General features: G+C 44.4%; 1 non-coding gene and 1 pseudogene across 1 annotated transcript; both read left to right on the forward strand.

Annotated features, from left to right (window-relative positions):
* The first annotated feature begins 489 nt into the window (after positions 1 to 489).
* LOC107278118 (G-type lectin S-receptor-like serine/threonine-protein kinase At2g19130) lies at positions 490 to 8,999 on the forward strand (annotated as a pseudogene).
* On the forward strand, positions 2,052 to 2,190 carry LOC112938881 (small nucleolar RNA Z247). The gene has a single exon (XR_003242200.1). It is a non-coding gene; the product is annotated as a small nucleolar RNA Z247 (small nucleolar RNA).
* Positions 9,000 to 14,208: the final 5,209 nt, after the last annotated feature.

The raw sequence follows: 14,208 nt of genomic DNA on the forward strand, positions 1-14,208 counted from the left end.
TTTTCTTAAAGGCCCATATCATGGAAAACTCATCCCTAATAATATAATATTTTATATTTGGTATAATTTTAGTTTACCCGTTGCAACGCTCGGGCATTTTTTCTAGTATTATAAAAATTAAAGATGTTTTTGTCGGTACTTTGGTACGTTATCCGTGTTTGAGTCGGTTTTAAGTTCGTTCGCTTTTGGAAATACATATCCGTGTTTGAGTCAGATTTTAAGTTCGTTTGCTTTTGGAAATACGAAAGGAGTCGTATAAGAAATTTCACCAAAAATAGGACTCCTATTTGCAGCTCATGATTATCAAAAAAAATATCCAAGCGAATTCCCACGGTGAATTTTATCCTAGCTAAACCGTATAACAATAATAAGATTGAAATAGCATTCACCGTTGCAACGCACGGGTATCTTTTCTAGTATCAATCCTATATATTACACCAATTGTTATCTCTCTCTCTCTCACACACACACACACAAACATCAGCTGCTATGCTTCCTGTTTTGATCTTGTTTGGGCTTCTCTTCTCCCTACAGCGCAATTTCCCTGCATGCTCTGCCACAAATAATGGCAGTACTCTCATGGCAGGCCAAGTGCTCACCGGTGGAAACAAGCTCATCTCAAGCAACAGCAAGTTTGCGCTCGGCTTCTTCCAAACAGGCAGCAGTAAGTCATCAGACAACACCACCTTGCCCAACTGGTACTCCCAAAGTTCACAACTGTGTGGGTTGCTAATAGAGATAAGCCAATAACTGACCCCATCTTTAAACAGTCAGAACTTAGAGTTTCAAGAGATGGCACTCTTGTCATCTTAAACAAGGTGGCCAAGCCAATGATTTGGTCTAGCCAAATTGAGAATAGACCAGAAACCAGCAGGAACAATAGTGTAGTGTTGTTAGACAATGGGAACCTTGTTATATGAGTTGCCTCGAACCCATCCAATGTGTGGTGGCAGAGCTTTGATCACCCAACAGATGTCTTCCTCCCTGGAGTGAAGATTGGCCAGAACAAGATCACTGGTCAGAAATATAGTTTCACTTCAAAGAAGAATTCCGAGAACCCAGCTCTAGGCTTATATTGCATGGAGTTAGACCCCTCTGGCTCTAGGCAATACTATGATATGCTTTGCAACTCGTCCATTGTGTACTTTTCCACCGGGGAGTGGAATGGAAGATACTTCAACTCTGTGCCAGAAATGTCAAGCAATGTTTTTCTTGACTCCAAATTCGTGGACAACGACGAAAAGGACTACTTTACTTACACCCCATTTGATAAAACGGTAATCACAATCTGCTTGCTTGATGTATCTGTGTTAAGAGTATATCTCTGTAAACCGTGTGTGCCTAGGATTAGGATGGCTGGTAGTTAGCTATAGATTAGCTAGGATTGTTATTATCGCTTGTATTCAGGATCCAGCTGTTTCTATCCAGAGCATGCACATATATGTAATTTCTCTCTCGCCGTTTTGTGCGATATATCAACACGAATCACCGCACCATCGGTGTTAACCCTAGATTAGAAATCTTTCATGGTATCAGAGCCTTCGACATAGATTGTCATGGCGTCTTCATCCTCTTCCACCTCCACCACGAATCCTCTCTTCAGCGTCCACATCTCTGAGAAGCTGACCAAGCAAAATCATGCCGTCTGGTCGGCGCAAGTCCTGGCGGCCGTCCGAGGGGCGCGGCTGGAGGGCTACCTCACCGGCAAGGCAGCTGCGCCGGCTGCTCAGATTGAGCGGAAGGAAGGAGACAAAGGGGAGAAGATCACGCTGGTAGATAACCCGGCGTATGAGGAGTGGTTCGCAGCAGATCAGCAAGTGCTCGGCTTCCTCCTTTCCTCCCTGTCACGAGATATTCTCGGTCAGGTGGCAGGATCAAGATCGGCTGCGCAAGCATGGCGTGCAATTGGAGAGATGTTCTCATCCCAATCTCGTGCCCGCACTCTCAATGTGCGTCTCTCCCTCCAAACAACAAGTAAAGGTACCATGCCAATTTCTGAGTATGTTGGGAAGATGAAAGCTTATGCAGATGAAGTTGCTGCTACTGGCAAACCTCTAGATGAGGAAGAATTGATTGCATATATTGTAAATGGCCTAGATGGTGATTATGATCCTTTTGTTTCATCGCTTGGGATGAGGGTTGAACACATCTCAATAACCGAGCTATATGCTCAGCTGTTAAATTTTGAGAATAGATTGAAGATGCGACAGAGTGGAGCTTCGGCGCATGCAGCAAACCGTGTCAATGCTGGACGTGGTGTTTGTTGGAATTAATGAATGGGCCTTAGCCCACTAGAAGATTAATTCTTTGGAAAATCACAAAAGCCCACCTCATGGGATGGCATGCATGTGGAGTTTAGTACTACCTTGCTTATTCTAGGAGAGGGGGACCTCCTTAAAAGGGAGGATGCCCTCCTAGTCACTTGAAGCATGTGTGGTGGAGAGAAGAGGGGAAACACACGCGCGCGCTCACTCGCCTCGCCGGGCCGGGCCGGCGGCGCGCGTGCACGACGTACGCGTCGAATGGTCCGAAAAATTGGCTCCTCACCCTTGCGCAGATGCAGCCTCCTTTTGCAGTTTTGTTTTGCTGCAAATTCGGATTCGTTTTTGTTTTGGAAACGTTCCGAAAAATCCGGTGCGTGCAAACGGCATGGAGTCCGGATAAGTTACGCGCGACTTATCCGGTTCGGTTACGCGCAGTAGAGATCGTGCGGGCGCCCTGATCAAGCGACCCTTCTCTATATAAACCGACCTGCCGTCTTCACGCAACACACGCGAAATCAATCTAGGGTTTGCCTCCTACTCTGTACTGCGCCGTCGCTCGTAGACTACTCCATCCCGCTCGCCGCCGTGCACCGGCGATCGGGAGAGCAGGTCTCCGGAACCTCTGCCTTCGACGTCCTGCACCGGGAGAAGGCGGCAATAAGGTTTTTGGGAAGCACTTCGCGCGACTGCTCCCTGTTCGTTCGCGACGGCTCGCCTTCCTCTTCGCTCGCGTGTTTCGTGTCTTCGTAGACACCTGCGAAAAGTTCCGACCAAGCAGCCGGTCTTTCCGTCACCTCGGTACGTGTTCAATATGTTGCGCATATTTGATCTGTTCATGTTATACTGTGTAGTTTACATGTGTAGATCTAATGATGCGTTCATGCTAGTTTTCATCTGTAATGTCATGATTTATTTATGGAATAGATTAAATCATTATATGTCTATAATCTCAACAGTGTTTTTGTTCCTCGTGGAGGCAGTACAGGTGGCTTCGGCGGCGGCAATCCTGCCCGCGGCCGTGGCGATGGTGCTGGTGGCCGTGGCCGCGGCAACCCAGGAGCAGGTCGTGGCCTCGGCGGCAACCAACAGCAGCGCATTGATACACGTCCAGTGTGTCAAGTTTGCTACAAAAGAGGACACGTTGCCAACTATGTTCCTGATGAAAGACATGTTGCTGCTGCTTCCTATGCCTATGGTGTTGATACCACTTGGTATATAGACATTAGGGCAACAGATCATCTCACAAGTGAATTGGACAAATTGACTACTCGAGAGAAGTACAAGGGCACCGATCAGATTCACACCGCCAGTGGCGCAGGTATGAAAATTAAGCACATTGGTCATTCCTTTATTCATATCCCTAGTCGTACACTTCATCTTAAAAATGTGCTTCATGTTCCTCAAGCGTCAAAAAAATCTTATTTCTGCTTCTAAACTTGCTGAGGATAATTATGCTTTTCTTGAGATTTACTCTAAATATTTTTTGGTTAAGGATCAGGCCACGAAGAGAACGATTCTTAAGGGGTGGCGCCACAAAGGTCTCTACCCTCTTCCTGCCAGCACCACCAAGCAAGTCCACAGTGTTGCACCATCCTTCAGAAGGTGGCATAGTCGCCTTGGTCATCCTTCCACTCCCATTGTCGCAAAAGTCATTAGTCAGAATAAACTACCATGTCTTTCTGAGTCTAGAGAAGAGTCAGTTTGTGATGCTTGTCAAAAGGCTAAAAGCCATCAGTTACCTTATTCAAAGTCCTTTAGTGTGTCAGAACATCCTTTGGATCTTGTGTTTTCCGATGTATGGGGTCCTGCTCCCGATTCTGTGGGAGGCAAGAAATATTATGTGAGTTTTAACGATGATTATAGTAGATTGATGTATGGGGTCCTGCTCCCAATTCTGTGGGGGGCAAGAAATATTATGTGAGTTTTAACGATGATTATAGTAAATTTACTTGGGTCTATCTTATTAAACACAAGTCCGATGTTTTTGACAAGTTTCATGAATTTCAAGCTCTTGCGGAAAGAATGCTTGGTCGAAAAATTATTGCTATGCAAACTGACTGGGGTGGTGAATATGAAAAACTCCACTCCTTTAAAAAAATTGGGATATCCCATCATGTGTCTTGCCCGCATGCTCATCAACAGAACGGTTCAGCTGAACGCAAACACCGTCACATAGTTAAGGTTGGGCTAGCTCTTCTTGCTCAAGCATCCATGCCTTTGAAATTTTGGGACGAAGCCTTCTTTACTGCGTCCTATCTCATAAACAGGACCCCTAGCAAAGTGATTAAGTTTGAAACGCCTTTAGAGCGGTTATTTCATCAAAAACCCAATTATCAATTCCTTCGTATTTTTTGGTGTGCTTGTTGGCCAAATCTCCGTCCTTATAATAATCATCAGTTGCAGTTTCGATCTAAGCAATGTGCTTTTCTTGGGTATAGCCACCTTCACAAAGGTTTTAAATGCCTTGATATTTGTACCGGTCGAGTATATATATCCCGTGATGTTATATTTGATAAGAATGTTTTTCCTTTCGCTAATCTCCACTCCAATGCCGGCGCTCGTCTTCGTTCTGAAATATCCTTGTTACCTAGTTCACTCGTTCCATATCGTACTGATCAAGGGGGAGAACAAGGTAGTGATCATGTGTTTAATAATGCGCCGGCTAATTCTGTTTCTGGAGAAAATGCAGCAACAGGAAATGATGCAGCAAGTGATGGCGAGGATTCTGGTATACTCGGGAGTGTGGACGAAGAAATGCCGCACGGACCAGAACCGGAGCAGGACCAGATAGATGGGACGGAGCAGGACCACGTGGATGGGACGGCGACTGACAGCCCAGACGCCAGCGCCGGCCATTCTCCTGCTCACTCAGGCCACATGTCACCCCAAGGTGCGCTGGATCATGTTCAACTTTCAACAGATCATCATGGTGATGCAGGTGGCAGCACAGGTGCCGAGAGTCATCACAATGAAGCCATAGATCAGTATGATGTGACACAGGATGCTGCTCCAACTGGTGCTACTCGACCAAAGACAAGACTGCAAAGTGGTGTAAGGAAGGAAAAAGTTTATACAGATGGTGTACAGTAAAGTGGGGATGTTTTTTATCCATAGGTGAGCCTCAATCCTTAAATGAAGCATTTACTAACAAAAATTAGAAAGATGCTATGGATGCATAGTATCTTGCATTGATGAAGAATAATACATGGCATCTGGTTCCACCTCAGGAAGGGAAAAATGTGATTGGTTGCAAGTGGGTTTATAAGGTACTCCCTCCGTCCCATAATATAAGAGATTTTGAGTTTCTGCTTGCAACGTTTGACCACTCGTCTTATTTAAAATTTTTTGAAATTATTATTTATTTTATTTGTGTCTTACTTTATTATCTACAGTATTTCAAGCACAACTTTTCGTTTTTTATATTTGCAAAAAAAAATTTGAATAAGACGAGTGGTCAAACGTTGCAAACAAAAACTCAAAATCCCTTATATTGTGGGACGGAGGGAGTAAAAAGGAAGGCTGATGGTACTCTTGACAGGTATAAGGCCAGTCTAGTTGTAAAAGGCTTCAAACAAAGGTATAGCATTGATTATGAGGACATTTTTAGTTCTGTTGTTAAAGCAGCTACTATTAGAATTGTCCTGTCTATTGCTATATCTAGAGGTTGGAGCCTTCGTCAACTAGATGTACAAAATGCTTTTCTTCATGGTTTCCTAGAAGAAGAGGTTTACATGAGACAACCACCTGGATATGAGGATCTTAAATCTCCAAACTATATATGTAAACTTGATAAAGCTTTGTATGGATTGAAACAGGCACCCAGGGCATGGTACTCAAGATTAAGCACCAAATTACAAGAACTTGGTTTTAAGCCATCCAAGGCTAATACTTCCTTGTTCTTTTATAATAAGGAAAATATTTCTATCTTTGTTCTGATCTATGTGGATGACATAATTGTTGCTAGTTCTGTGCCTAGTGCAACTGCAGCTTTGTTAAAGGATCTTACTAAAGACTTTGCTTTAAAAGATCTGGGAGAATTACATTTCTTCTTGGGAATAGAGGTGAACAAGACAGATCAAGGTATAGTTCTGACTCAGGAAAAATATGCCAAGGATGTATTAAAGAGAGTAGGTATGTAAGATTGCAAACCTGTAAGTACTCCTTTACTTGTCTCAGAGAAATTGTCTGCAAGTGAAGGTACACTTCTTGGTCCAAATGATGCAACTCAATATAGGAGTGTAGTAGGAGCTCTTCAGTATTTAACTTTAACAAGGCTTGATATTGCTTATTCAGTGAATAAAGTATGTCAGTTCTTGCATGCTCCTACTATAACACACTGGGCAGTGGTCAAGAGAATTCTAAGATATATTAAGTATACAACTCATCTTGGGTTAGAAATTCATAAGTCTTCATCTCTGCTTGTGAATGGTTTTACTGATGCAGATTGGGCAAGCTGTATAGATGACAGAAGGTCAACAGGGGGTTTTGCAGTTTATATTGGCTCCAACCTAGTGTCATGGAGTGCAAGGAAACAAGCAACAGTGTCTAGATCTAGCACTGAAGCAGAATATAAAGCTTTGGCTAATGTTATAGCTGAAATAATGTGGATACAGACTTTGTTGCAGGAGATAAGTATAGAAGCACCTAGAGCTGCGAAGGTTTGGTGTGACAATATTGGGGCTAAGCATCTTTCTGCTCATCCTGTTTTTCATGCTCGTACTAAACATATAGAAGTGGATTATCATTTTATGAGAGAAAGGGTAACTAGAAAGTTACTTGAGATAGAATATATTTCATCTAAGGATAAATAGCAGATGGTTTTACTAAGCCATTGGCAGTAAGACAGTTTGAAGATTTTAGAAGCAATCTCAACTTCAAGAGTTTAGATTGAGGGGGAGTGTTAAGAGTATATCTCTGTAAACCGTGTGTGCTTAGGATTAGGATGGCTAGTAGTTAGCTATAGATTAGCTAGGATTGTTATTATCGCTTGTATTCAGGATCCAGCCGTTTCTATCCAGAGCATGCACATATATGTAATTTCTCTCTCACCGTTTTGTGCGATATATCAACACGAATCACCGCACCGTCAGTGTTAACCCTAGATTAGAAATCTTTCAATCTGGCCTTACAAAGCATCTTCTCTGGGTTGAAGAATTACAAGATTGGGAAACTGTGTTCATCCAACCCAAGGCTTCATGCGATGTTTCCTCTGTTTGTGGACCTTACACAATCTGCAACGATAATGCACTTACATTGTGCAACTGCATGAAGGGCTTCTCTGTGAAGTCACCAAGGGACTGGGAACTTGATGATAGACGGGAAGGTTGCACAAAAAATATTCCACTGGGCTGCAGCAGCAACGAAAGCACAACAGGTTTAACCGATAAGTTCTTTCCCATACCTAGTGTTAGATTGCCCTATGATGCCCATAGTATCAGTATGGAAACTGTTGCAAGTGCACACGAATGTATCCAGGTTTGTCTGAGAAACTGCTCTTGCACCGCATATTCGCATGGCAGAAGCGGTTGCTCAGTATGGCATGAACAACTTATTAATGTAAAGCAATATAATGGCACTAGCAATACAAATGAAGAGATTTTTTACCACCGCCTTGCTGCTGCAGAGGTGCCAAGTTGGGGACAGAATAGAAGAGAGAAAATAATAGCTGTTGTTGTTGGTGCATCTGTTTCTGCTTTCAGTTTCTTGGCCTTCCTCCTGCTATTGATGATTTGGAGCAAAAGGAGGTCACGTGATTATCCAATTAATAAAATTAAAGAGGGTGCTTGGGATTGTCGCTTTTAGGTATGATCATTTGCAGTGTGCAACCAAAAATTTCTCCGAGAAGCTAGGTGGAGGAGGTTTTGGTTCTATATTCAAAGGAATTCTGAGCGACTCAAATACTATAGCAGTGAAGATGCTTGATGGTGCACGCCAAGGGGAGAAACAGTTCAGGGCTGAGGTCGTACAATTGGGATGATCCAACATGTGAACTTAGTTAAACTAATTGGCTTCTGTTGTGAAGGTGATATAAGGATGCTTGTTTATGAACATATGGTAAATCGGTCTCTTGATGCTCATTTGTTCCGCAACGATGGGACAATTCTGAATTGGAGTACAAGGTACCAGATAGCCGTAGGGGTTGCTAAAGGATTGTCCTACTTGCATGAGAGTTGCCATGATTGTATCATACACTGTGATATTAAGCCAGAAAACATACTTCTTGATGTGTCGTTTGTTCCTAAGGTTGCAGACTTTGGAATGGCAAAACTGCTAGGAAGGGACTTCAGTCGAGTTCTAACAACAATGAGGGGAACCGTAGGATATCTTGTACCTGAATGGATTAGTGGAGTAGCAATTACACAAAAGGTTGATGTCTATAGCTATGGAATGGTTACTGTTGGAAATCATATCAAAGAATGTAAAAGCAGTGCTGATCAGACTGTTTATTTTCCTGTGCAAGCTGCGCGTAATCTTCTAAAGGGAGATGTGGAGAGTTTGGTCGATCACCAATTACAAGGTGATATCAACATGGAGGAGGTTGAAAGAGCTTGCAAGGTTGCGTGTTGGTGCATTCAAGATGAAGACTTTAATCGACCGACAGTGGGTGACGTGGTTCAGGTGCTAGAGGGTCTAGTAGAACCTGACATGCCCCAAGTGACAAGATTACTTGAAAGTATTTTGGGTGACGTGCAAGAGTTCAAATTTGACCAGATCAGTGGTATTTCAACAGAATAATTATCTTGCTTCCATGTACACTATTGATAGCGAAAATAATGGTTGTGCACATCCTAGATGGAAAGGATGGGGAAGCTTTGATTATCTTACTTATTTATTAAAACACTACTATTAGCTCTCAAGATGTTTTTTTAATATTCTCTCTTTCTCTCTCTCCTCTCAGCATGTGCGAGAGAGAGGAGAGAGTTGCTTCAGTTACTTGTGGATGCAAACATGTATGAATGAAATATTTTGTTTTCCTAATGGTCAAACCTCCTTTCATGGTAATTGTGCCTAAATGATATCATTGCTATGCAATTGTACCAAGAACAGTGCCTAACAATATAAGATCCTTAAATTAAGTGTAAGGCTAGCATCGACTTATATGCTTCAAACAGACAACTTCTTAGTTGAAAATTTTACTTAAAACAATTCATGTGTTTTATTTCCAAACCAACCCTCTATTTTTTAAAAAAGCTAGAGATCATTTTTTTATGGCAAGTATATTAGGTACTACGCTTTAAAAGTAACAGAGCCAGAATTACATATAAAGGACCCCAGAAGAAAAAACAAAATATCCAGAACGCAACTTGTTGTAAGTTGTAACATCATCCAGTTGCAATGAACAATTTTATTCCTATTTTCCTGAATATCGTATTCTTTCTGTCCAGATGAAAAAATTTGCTCATTGCCTGAATCGATGTGTGAGATTGAAGAAAACTCAACTCCTGCCTTTTAACAATGAGCATAGATCAAACAAAGGAAATCACAGGCCAAAATTGATTAATGTGCTTAAAAGAAAAGAAAGAGGCTAACCTGAGATTATGTCCAAGCAAGGCTGCTAATCGCAGCTGTCTAGTGCTCTGAACATCGCTGCAGGCACAGATCACATCAGTATCAGTGCACCGACCGTTCTGCTGCTTCTCCCAGAATAAGCGCAGTCCCCAATCTGCAGTTGGAGATTTTTGTGCAAGTACAGCTAGAGTCCCTTGCTGATGCAAGTAGAGAGTACTCCATCCGTCCCAAAATATAACTATTTCTAGCACATTATCTTGTTCCAAAATAAAGCTATTTCTTCACCTACCTCCTCCTCTCAACCAATCACAACCATTCTTCTTTACCTACTTTCTCTTTTCAACCAATCACACACTTCCTTCAATCATTCTCACCTACTTTCTTAATACCCGTGCCAACCTCAAAAATGTCTTCATTTTGGGACGGAGGAAGTATTAGCGATCTAGCACACACACACACACATAACTTGATTGCCGGCGGAATCCCACACACTGAATCTGAACGCGCAAAGGCTCCTGTCACAGAGGCATTTCGTCGAACACCCTATGGGCGTCAACCCAAAAAGGGGCACCAAACATGGCAATGGCAAAGATGTTTCTTGGTAGAGTGTTGATGCAATCAGTGGTTGCCAATGCTAACGCCAAGCCACTGGCCTTCAACTGGTTCCTCCCCTCCCCTGATCGGTGGAGCATTCGAGCTAGTCAGGATGGAGTAGCCATGGATGGAGACAAAATGCAGCTACCATCACAGAAAACAGAAATAGGAACAAAGGGTCCAGAAGCCGAGGCCGTAAAGTGTCCTGGGCTGGGCTGGACTGTCTGGCCTGCAATCAGCCGCGATCCTGTTCGGGCCATATTACATGGGCCGCACGAGAATCATAGTCAGTCCTGTTAAGGCCCATGGGCCGCACGTGATTGTAATCCCAAGCCCACAAAGGCCATAAAGGACTTTTGAAGGCCCTTCACAATGCGTGTACGTGGCGAGTTGCCTTACCGCACCAGCTCAACCTCGTGCCAACGTGTGGACTACTTGCGCAACCCTACTGAATTCCTCTATCTTTCACATGGAGACGCATTCTTCGGCTGCGCACGAGGATGCAAGGTGAAAAAATAAAAGGCGCTCGCGTTGTAGAGCTCGTGGCTCCCTTTAGTACAGCAGGAATATACGCTAGAGACACGCTAAAAAGGTAATAAGCACTGTGTGAGTTGATGGCCTTGGGCCGATTTGATAGCTTCAGCCGGGCTAGAGATGCTCTATGCGTGCTTTGCATTGCTATTGCCCTAAAAGCTCCTCGTGAGTCCAAATGAAAATGCGAAAAAATAATACCAAGGAGTCTGTGAGTTTGTGACCTCGTTGCCTTCCGAGCTGCGGCGACGGTGACACCGATCTTGAGCATCCATCTCGTCTCTTCTCCATCCTCTTTCCTGAGTGGTGTGTGTAGGAAATTTAACTATTTACCACTTTTACGTTTGGCAATTATTCATACGCTTTTTAGGTTTGTATTTACTAGTACTTGGAGAAAAAGGATTCTTAATTGTATGCCACTTTTGTCTATGTGACGAGATTGCCAACATGGATGGATGGTAACCCTCTTGTTCATTACACCTGTCAGCCTCTTCCATCCTCAATCTCTTCTCTCTATTTATTGCCAGCGTCATAGACAAACCCACCACCGACATACACAATGGCATTGCCAGAGGCGGAGACCTAGCCGCCAAACTCACCACCACCTTCTTCCCAACCTCGCGGCCGTCGGCGATGCCAAGAGTTGGCTCGTGAAGGCACTCCTCGTGGACCTGGGTGTACGAACCTGGAAGCCATCGCCACCGTAAGGGGCAACACGCTCCTGCTCTTCCATGTGGTTGTGTTTAGAGGTCACCCCCGCGCTCGCATTGCTCATCCTCCATAGAGCCCTAGCCTTCCTTAAGCTCCACTCGATATGCTCATGGCTTTGATTGACCTGATTTTTCGGTGAGTTGAGATAACTACGATTTTTGAGAGAAGTTGTCAATCCGACTACAATTGTACGAGATGTTGTTGTGTTGTGCCTTAGCTTCGATACACTTTTTTGTGGGTTGTTGATCTCGCTGATGCAGATCAACCTTATTATTGCAAGCAAAATCGAAGAAACAAGTAAGAACAAGATAAAAACAACCTGAATTGCAAATAGGAATTAAAGCCCATGATAAGTTGGGGTTCTGGAGACGAGTACTTAGGCGGTCTTGCCAGCACACGTAATTGTAGGGTAAAGTAGCAATGGCTAAACTTTAATCTAAACAAAACCCAAGAAACGTACCTAGCTATTTATCGAGGTGCGAGGATGAGCTAAGGGTCCCTAGGATCATCCTCCACCAGATTGGGGCGCACCCTACTTTACCCTAGGTCCCAGATGAAATTACAAGCCCATATGACTATTATATTAACGCAACTCATTGTTTTTGTGATTGCGGCCGACTAAGAGGGAATTTGAAGATGAGACTGGATTTGATGAACCCAAAACAGAGCTCATATGCATATTTAGCAGCTCTTTGAAGACAAACAATGTAGCAGGTGGCCGGATCGGGTTCTAACATTTGGACGACTTATCTTGATATCTTTTTATTGATCCATGATATGAACAATAGTTATATCCATAGTAGGCATGATAACATCACACACCCCACTCCACCTTGCAGCCCGTGTCAGGGCGCACAAGGCCGCCGCGTTCTTCTCCTCTGCCACCGTGGTCGCCTCGTCCCCGTCCTTGCGCACCAACAACAGGCGCGGCGAGGGTCCGCTCCACTACGCGGTGCGCATGCAGCGAGCATGAGGCATGATAACATCACACACCCCACTCCACCTCGCAGCCCGTGGGGTCATCTTCGATCTTTTCAGCTGTATACTTCTCACCAGACAACATGAGAGACTAGAGCATATGCTTTGCTCCTCCACATCTAGCTTAGCTTGTCCATGTTGCATAGCAATCTGCAACCTGCTTCTTGCTCCTGATGGAGGCAGAAGCGCCCGCTTGCTTGCTGCTCTGCTTTCCATGAGGTTTCTTCTATGCGTGGGCTGGCGGAGCTGTGCGGTGGCGCAGGGGAGTCCCTGGTGTACATGGTGGCAGTGGCTTCCAAGGCTGATTTGGCGGTGGGTTTGGCGACAGTGCAGGCAGTAAACAGAGAGAAAAGAGATGGAGGATGAGGGAAGAGGGTGACACGTGGGATCCACATGAGGGCAAAATTGATAATTCACACCATCCACCCATCCATGCTGGCGATCTGATTATTCTTCTACATGGATAAAAATGGTATAAAATTAAGATTTCTTCTCTCTCCAATGATAAATTAGTATGTGCAAACTTAAGAGAAGTACTTGGATAATCCCCAAATGTAAAAGTGGCAAATAGTTAAATTTTCTGGCATGGGCAACGGCTATGCCCTCAATAAGGCTTGAGCGACAGTGCGACACTGCCTCGTCTCCTTTCTCCTCCACAACCGCCCATCGTGTACCCGTCCTAGACCACCGCTCGATCCACCCTTCCTCTCCTCTCTTCTCATCTCTTCCCTTTGTCTCCTCTACGCTAACAGTGAAGTTCGGTCTCTTCTCCGACAAAGGCCGGGGGAGCTCAAGCTTAGATGGGCTCGCCGGTCGCCTCCCTCACTATCAACTCGTAAACATCGTGCGTGGTGGGAAAGAAAGAGAAGAAAGAAGTTTGACACTGATACGTGGGCATCACATATATTTCTTTATTTTTTTACTTCTCACTTTACATGTGGCTCATGTTTTTTTATTTTCTTTTTATTGACTAGGATGCTACGTCAGCGAAACCAACCACCCATACCACCACATTCACTCTGCCATGAGATCCAATTTAACTTGGTTTAGGGATATGATTTAAACTCGATTGCAGGTGGACTTATTCCCAGTCGAAATGCCATTCGAAAAATGTTAGACCTTGTTCGGCTAATTCCACCCACAAAGATCTCAATCCCCTCCTCGTGGGAATAACCGAACAAGACCTTATATATGTCATAAAAGAGTCGCAATTACGGATGGCAACGGGACTGGGCCGGGCTAAGTTGGGTTGGAATGGCCCCAACCCAACTCCTAGAGTGGAGGGAGGTTTGAAACCGATCCCCGCCCCACCCCCTCTGGGGACCTGCCACATGATGGGGGCTTGCTGCACTCGCATGCAAGGACGCTTAGAGGAGGGGGTGTGGCCGCACGTCACGTCGACAAGAGGAGATGGCGAGGCCGCGCGGCGGCGGGTAGAGGCACGCCTGGGCAGAGGTGGAGTGGAGATGGAGGCCGCGCGATGGCGGTTGTTGGCACAGTGACGGGCGGAGGCAGTGTGATGTCGGCCAACCGATAGCGGCTGTGGAGGATGGATGACGGGAGTGAGAGTAGAGTGTGGAGGATTGAGGAATTGGGGTTTAGTTTTTATATGGCTCACTTA

Source organism: Oryza sativa, chromosome 4 (assembly GCF_034140825.1).
Source record: "Oryza sativa Japonica Group chromosome 4, ASM3414082v1".
In the NCBI taxonomy this organism is placed as follows: Eukaryota; Viridiplantae; Streptophyta; class Magnoliopsida; order Poales; family Poaceae; genus Oryza; species Oryza sativa.